Genomic DNA, 7,022 nt, shown 5'->3' with positions numbered 1-7,022 from the left:
CTATTTTCTCCCACTTGTCATTTTGGAAACGAATCTCCAAAAGGACATTATTTCGAGCAAACAAACATTATGTTCTCAAAAATTCGTGGTAGAAACAATACCCTTGTGTCTCATTTGAATAAATCACAATGAAACATATATCTATACTTGGGCCTTAGTTTGTCGAATGACAAACACTAAGCTCCCACCGATTTTTGCAACTCTCTAGATATATTTTATGAAAAGTTATTCTGAAATTACTTTTCAATAGCTTTGACGAATTTGGTTTAGTTTGGTGGTAGTTGAGCATTTTGTTTTAGAAATTATAGGAAAAGACTTTATGATTCATCATTAATCGAATCAAGTACTAATTGACTTCGATTATTCCAACTAAGACATGCCATATCTTATGGACCTAGATTGTGAAATTACAACACACAATCATTGATGATCATATTTGGTCTCAAGTAATCATCAACATGATCTAACCTAGATCTTTATGATTTCTTGCCAAGTGGATTTTATACTTCTGAATCTTTTAACTAGCCAAACAGATTCAACTTATATCATATTTGAGTAAATAAACCTATATTCACTCAAATCCATGTGAAATAATAAAGTCATAAAATCTTTCTTTAGCTTTGAACTCTATTGTCTAGGCGTTCTAACAATAGTTCATATCTTTTGTTACTTTCAACAAGTAAGACTAGTTGTCTTAAAATGATCTAGAAATCAATCAACTTTCAAAAGTCCATCAAAATAGAGATTTTGAATGTTAACTTGTTGATATGGTCTAAGCAACAATGCTAAAGGTTAGTGGAACTCAAATCAAGAGATTGATTTGAACCTAGTAAAGTTCTTATTGTTAAAGAGTTGTTTGTTTTAATCAAGCATATTGACTCAACCCGTAAATGACCATTTCATTCAAATAAACAAACAAACATTTGTTTTTGTTATTCTTGAATGTGAGTCTTTCTGTGTTTGAAGCAGAAATTTAGGTATGCTGATTATGGAACAAAATAGCCATTAAGTTCCAGCCTTGAAAGGACTTAAAACAAACTAGATGACCCTACAACTAATGTAGCATTGCCATGCTTCATTTCCCACTTGTAGGTCATTAGTGTAGCGTAGCTTCCATTGTTTGAGTTATTACCGAAGTAAGAACCTCAAGCGGTATATGATACCAAGGAAGTTTGATTGCTAGGTCACTTCTCTTTAAACATAAACTTATAGGTAGAAACGGAATCGTAAATTCCTTTCATTTGTTCCTTGTTTTCCTATTTCTTGTACCCTTTCTTATAGTCTTAAGAATTGAATTCTTTAGTGTTGACTTTTATACTTTGTTAGACATGTCCAATGTCGCTCCAACAAGGTTCTTACCATTTTATGTTGAATATTAAGTTTCAACTAGATGATCTTACCAGAAGCTTCTAAAGTTCTCTAAGCATTTATCTATTCGACTGTCTAGGGACTAGACTCATTCGAGAATTAAATGGACAAAGATATTAGGTTGTTAACCATTGGTAAAGCTGAGCGTTTAAACTCAATGCTTTATGATCTCAAAACTACATTGTATTTTGAATTCACAAGCACCAATTGGTTTGCCATTCGATTTTGATATTCGAAAACAACCATAAAAGTCGCTAAAAGAAACGTACATTTTAAATTGCTCATTTTCTCTCATTTTCGTGAATCGTTCTTGGATTCACTACCAATCGAGGAAATTTACTGTTACCTTTCTAAAAGGATTTATTGCAGTGCAAGATATTTAATTATAAACAATAATTAAAACATACATTGAAGCATGCAAAGTCTAAACATTTATTATGAGTAATAACTTGAAAAGCAATCATGCAATTTAAACAAGTTATTAGCATTTTATTAAAATTATGTGTTCCGGCAGGTGTGAATAAAATGATTCCAAGATCCTAAAATCATTGAAGAACTAAGCACAGTTTGTCGACTTAATCCTAAAACATCTTAGGTAAGCAAAAGCCTTTTGCTAATAGTCTAGAAACTATTCTTGGTTGATAGGTACGTCTAAGAACTTATTAGGTAAACCTATCGATTTTGCCACGACATAAAAGGACTCCTTACTTATATCGTTGAGTTTCACCAAAATTAACATGTACTCACAATTATTTGTGTACCTTGCCCCTTTAGGACCAATAAGTAACACCTCGCTGAGCGAAAACTATTACTAGATTGATGTAAAGGATATCCAAGCAAGTGTATATTTTGGCATGGCACCTTTTAACTCAATTTTTAAGTTTGGAACTTAAGGCTCTTACTATGTTGGTTAGATTTTAAGTGAACTAAAATCCTTAATCATGCAACATAATCAAGCTTTTATCTCATGCATTTTAAGACATGTTTAAAAGCAATAAATAACTTAAAACATGCATAAGATAAATGTGATCTAGTATGGCCCGACTTCATCTTGAAGCTTTAACTTCAAAGTCCGTCTTGAAAATCTCCGTGGGAGGCACCATTTTCTTCAAATAGGATAAGCTATAATTAAAAAACTAATTACAACTATTTGATGGTACGCAGACCATATTTGAATTGAAAAACAATTTTGGTACTTTAGACCAATTACATTCAAATTAATGGTACGCAGACCATATTTTCTATCCTATTTGGGCCATACTAGTCACTTCATAACCTGCAAAACAGTACATATACAATATATACCATTCACCCATTCATTATCATGAATGGCCCACATAGCTGGTTAGTAAAACACATTATGCATCACGTAAACATTTGCAGCAATTAATCAAGGGCACCAATAATCTACAAATTATTCAGTCCTTATTAATTCTAATCAAGTTGTTTTAACCTTAAGGATTTGTAGACCTAATCAAGAGTTTATGACTAAAAAGGGCTCCCACTTAAACCAATAAATTCATATGCTTTACTAATTTTAAACATAAAAATGTATTTCTAGTCTAACCGGAAAAATACAAATTTAATTAAAATTTAAAGTTCATATAAATTTATAATTGAATCCAAAAAGTTTAATTTAATTTCAGTCGTATTTAAATTAATTCATGATTTTAATTTTAGTAGAATAATTAGAATAAATAAAATTTATTATAATTACAATATTCAAAATTAAAATCCAAGAAATTAATTTAAATTATTAATTTTAAAATTAATTAAAATTACGTAAACTGAAAATTTCAAATTAAAATTTCAAAACGATCTAATCGCAACGCAACAATCCCACGCAACGCACACCCATGGGCCACACGCACACAGCCATCGCTGGCCATGTGCGCGCAGCCCATGCGCTGCGTCGCATCGCTGCTGCTCACCATCGCAAGGCATCACGCGAGCTGGTGCTCGCTGCGCGCGCCAGCGCTCGACGCAACAAGCATGCTGCCGCAGCCCATTGCTGGGCGCAGCGCTCGTCGCACGTCGCAACAAGCAAGCTGCTTGCCATCGCTGGGCGCAGCGCTCGTCGTACGTCGCAACAAGCACGCTGCACGCCATCGCTGGGCGCAGCGCTTGTCGCACGCACAATAGCGCTCGCTGCGCGCGAGCGATCGATGTTGGGCGTAGCACTCGTGGCACGCGAGCTTGCGCACGCTGCGCGCGAGGCTCCGCACGCTTGCGCGAGGCAGTGCGCGCTGTGGCGCAGCTCGCTTGCTGCCCACACGCGACTGCACGTGCCTTGCTCTCGCCCTCGCCCATTCGCCCATTGCACACAGCCCACGACACAAGGCAGGGCTGCTGCCTTGTGCTCGTGCACCATGGCCTTGCTCATTGCATTCGTACCGCATGGGCGACGAGCTCCCTTGCTCGTCGTCACATGCCCGCACTATACAACACCCCTTAAGGGTAACACGTAGCGTCCATTGCTTTGTGCGTGCAAGTTATATGAGCGAATCGCATAAAAATTTAAAATTTATATTCAAAATTAATGACAAATTAATAAATAATATTAATTTCATAATTTTAGGGCGAAAAATCGAAAATTTAATTGATTTCCGATTAAATGGATTCAAGTCAAGGTCATAAAAATTTAAAATTTAACATAAATTTACAATTTTTATGGTGGTTTTTAATCATAGGTATCTAATTAAATTATAACTAATTATGAAAATCAAATTAATTCTAAATTATTCCAATTTTCAACAAATTAATCATAATTACAAATTAGATTGCATAATTAACAAGGCTAGGCATTTAAACTTGTTAAACATATACAGTAGGTCAATCAAAAATTCAAGATTTATCAACAAGAATCGCAAATATTTAATTTAACATCTTAAATTTACGAAATTTTGCATTCGAAAAACTAAAACCTCCGAAAAGTCATAGTTAGGCTTCGAATTTGAGAATTCTGGGTTCGGCCGACAAAGTCTATTTTTGTCAAAATTTTAGAATGCCTTTTAAATGCGGAATTGACACAAAAATCACTCGATTTGGATGAGTAACGAATAAACTGCCGAAAAACTGCGTACGTATAATTAAATAAACGCAATTTGCAATTAATTAACAATTACGAAAATTAATCACCCCTTTTAATTCTTGCAAATTTGTAATATTTAACCATGTTCATGCAATTTAGATTATGAAAATAATAAGAGGCTCGTGATACCACTGTTAGGTTATGATACATATGACAATTCATAAATCATGGGGAAAAACCATAAAGCCAGAAAAACATATTATTTACACATAATCATTTAGCATAGTTTAGATGCATACACTTTGTTGCGTGCCTTCCCTAGCTGCGCCCGAACCGAACAAGAACAAGTCTTTAGGACTCCAAGTGTCGTCCCTCCGTAGATAGTCCACAGCACGTCCGGATCCGCCTTAAGCTTGACCAACTAGGATCGCCCTTAAGGTACTTAGAATTTTCGTCTAGTATAGGCAATTGTATGACTGAATTTTTGCTCTCAAAAATCACTTTGAATACTTGAATACTCTATTGCAAAATAATGACCCTAGGCCTTTATTTATAGAGGTATGGAAAGGGAATCGTTATCCTATTAGGATACGAATTAATTAAACTAGAATCCTAATAGTATTCTTATTTAATTAATTCATCCTTTTAGGTTTAGGAATTTAATCATATGTTGAAACCTGATAGCTTTAGGATTCGTATAGCACACCAACACACACACGCACGCACAGCAGCCCACGAGGGGCGCCATGCGCGCGCGCGCAGCCCGCGAGCTCGCAGCCCATTGCCACGAGGCCCACACGCTGCCGCAGCGTTGGCGCGCGCGCTGGGCCTGCCTTGCGGTGGGCCTGGCGCAGCCTTGGCTGGTGCGTTGTGGCGCGCTGGCTTGCTGGGCGATGGCCCGGCTTCGTGCTGGGCCTTCGTCTGGCAGGCCTCGTCCGATGCTAATTCGTACGATACGCTTCCGATTAATTTCCCGATTCCGGAATTCATTTCCGATACGAACAATATTTAATATTTCCGATTCCGGAATTAATTTCCGTTTCGAACAAATATTTAATATTTCCGTTTCCGGAATTATTTTCCGATTCCGGCAATATTTCCGATTCTGACAATATTTCCGTTTCCGGCAATATTTCCGATTCCGGCAATATTTCCATTTCCGGTAATATTTTCCGATGCGTACCATGTTTCCGTTTCCGGCAACATCTATGACTTGGATAATATTTATATTTCCGATACGATCCATATTTCCGTTTCCGGCAATATCATCGTTTCTGGAGCATTCATTTCTTGCCTGTGACGATCTCAGCTCCCACTGAAACCAAGATCCGTCGATTCCGAATATCCATAGATGGAGTATTTAATGCCATTAAATACTTGATCCGTTTACGTACTATTTGTGTGACCCTACGGGTTCAGTCAAGAGTAAGCTGTGGATTAATATCATTAATTCCACTTGAACTGAAGCGGCCTCTAGCTAGGCATTCAGCTCACTTGATCTCACTGAATTATTAACTTGTTAATTAATACTGAACCGCACTTATTAGACTTAACATAGAATGCATACTTGGACCAAGGGCATTATTTCCTTCATGTATTTGGTCTCGTACTCGATCAGTTTTTTGCTTATGTAGTATACGGCGTTCTCCTTGCCTTCAATTTCTTGAGCAAGCATAGCCCCCACTGCTAAATCAGTCGTTGTGAGGTAGAGCCTGAGGGGAATCCCTGGCATTGCTGGTTTTAGTACTGGTGGGTTGGAAAGGTAGCTTTTGATTGTATCGAATGCATGCTGACAGTCGTCATCCCACACCTTGGGCTCGCTTTTTCAGAGCTTTCGAAATACCGGTTCACAGATCATTGTGAGTCTTGAAATGAACCTGCTGATATATTGTTGTCTGCCGAGAAAACCCCGAATTTCCTTTTCATTCGTTGGTGGTGGCATCTCGAGAATTGCTTTGATTTTTGAGGGATCAGCCTCTATGCCCCGAGAGCTGATAACATATCCGAGTAACTTGCCTGGCGTTACCCCGAATGCACATTTTTGAGGATTGAGCCTCATATTGTATTGCCTGAGCCTGTTGAAAAACTTTCGAAGTACTGAGGTATGCTCGTGTCGTTCTTTGGATTTGACAATCATGTCGTCGACATATACCTCATTTTCCCTGTGAATCATATCGCTCATGATAGTTGTTGCTGTTCTTTGATAAGTTGCTCCTGCGTTCTTTAGTCCGAACGGCATAACTGTATAGCAATATGTACCCCACTGAGTGATGAAGGTTGTTTTCTCCATGTCCTCCTCTGCCATGGGAATCTGATTGTAGCCTGCGTACCCGTCCATAAAATAGAGTAAGGCATGATTTGCGGTGTTGTCGACCAAGATGTCGATGTGAGGCAATGGAAATCCGTGTTTAAGACTGGCCCTGTTAAGATCCCTGTAGTCCACACACATTCGTACTTTACCGTTTTTCTTTGGAACTGGGACAACATTTGCGATCCATTCTGGATATTTTGTTTCTCGAATAAACCCGGCCTCTAACTTCTTGGAGACCTCTTCTTGAATTTTGAGGGAAACATCCGGTTTCATGCGACGAAGTTTCTGCTTGATGGGCCTTGACCCTGGAAT

This window comes from Spinacia oleracea, chromosome 5 (genome assembly GCF_020520425.1).
Source record: "Spinacia oleracea cultivar Varoflay chromosome 5, BTI_SOV_V1, whole genome shotgun sequence".
Classification (NCBI taxonomy): Eukaryota; Viridiplantae; Streptophyta; class Magnoliopsida; order Caryophyllales; family Amaranthaceae; genus Spinacia; species Spinacia oleracea.
Note: the sequence above shows the minus strand (reverse complement) of the source record.